Source organism: Cystoisospora suis, assembly GCF_002600585.1.
Source record: "Cystoisospora suis strain Wien I chromosome Unknown contig_2641, whole genome shotgun sequence".
Lineage (NCBI taxonomy): Eukaryota > Apicomplexa > Conoidasida > Eucoccidiorida > Sarcocystidae > Cystoisospora > Cystoisospora suis.
This window is the reverse complement of record NW_027155439.1, coordinates 7,494-7,799: the sequence shown is the minus strand read 5'-3', so window position 1 is coordinate 7,799 and position 306 is coordinate 7,494.

Here is a 306-nt window from a genome sequence, read left to right as displayed (position 1 = left end):
AAAAAGGCCACTGAGCGTCACTTGTGTTTGTCCTAAGGGGAGTCACAATCGGCGGAAGAGCCGGCAGCACCTGCTTACACGAGCGCGTGTCCCCAGCACCAGAAAAGTAGAAGGCCAAACAACGAAGCCCCAGGCGCGACAAACAACCCTGCCTTCAGCGTGCCACTGGCGGACCACGCCCACCCCCGGAAGCGGGCGTACACGTACACGGGTCCGCAATATGATAGCCCGCCTACAACTGGGTCACATTTAAGTCACCACGAGTTTCAAATTTGCACGCACTGGAGCGAACGGGCAGAGCTTCGC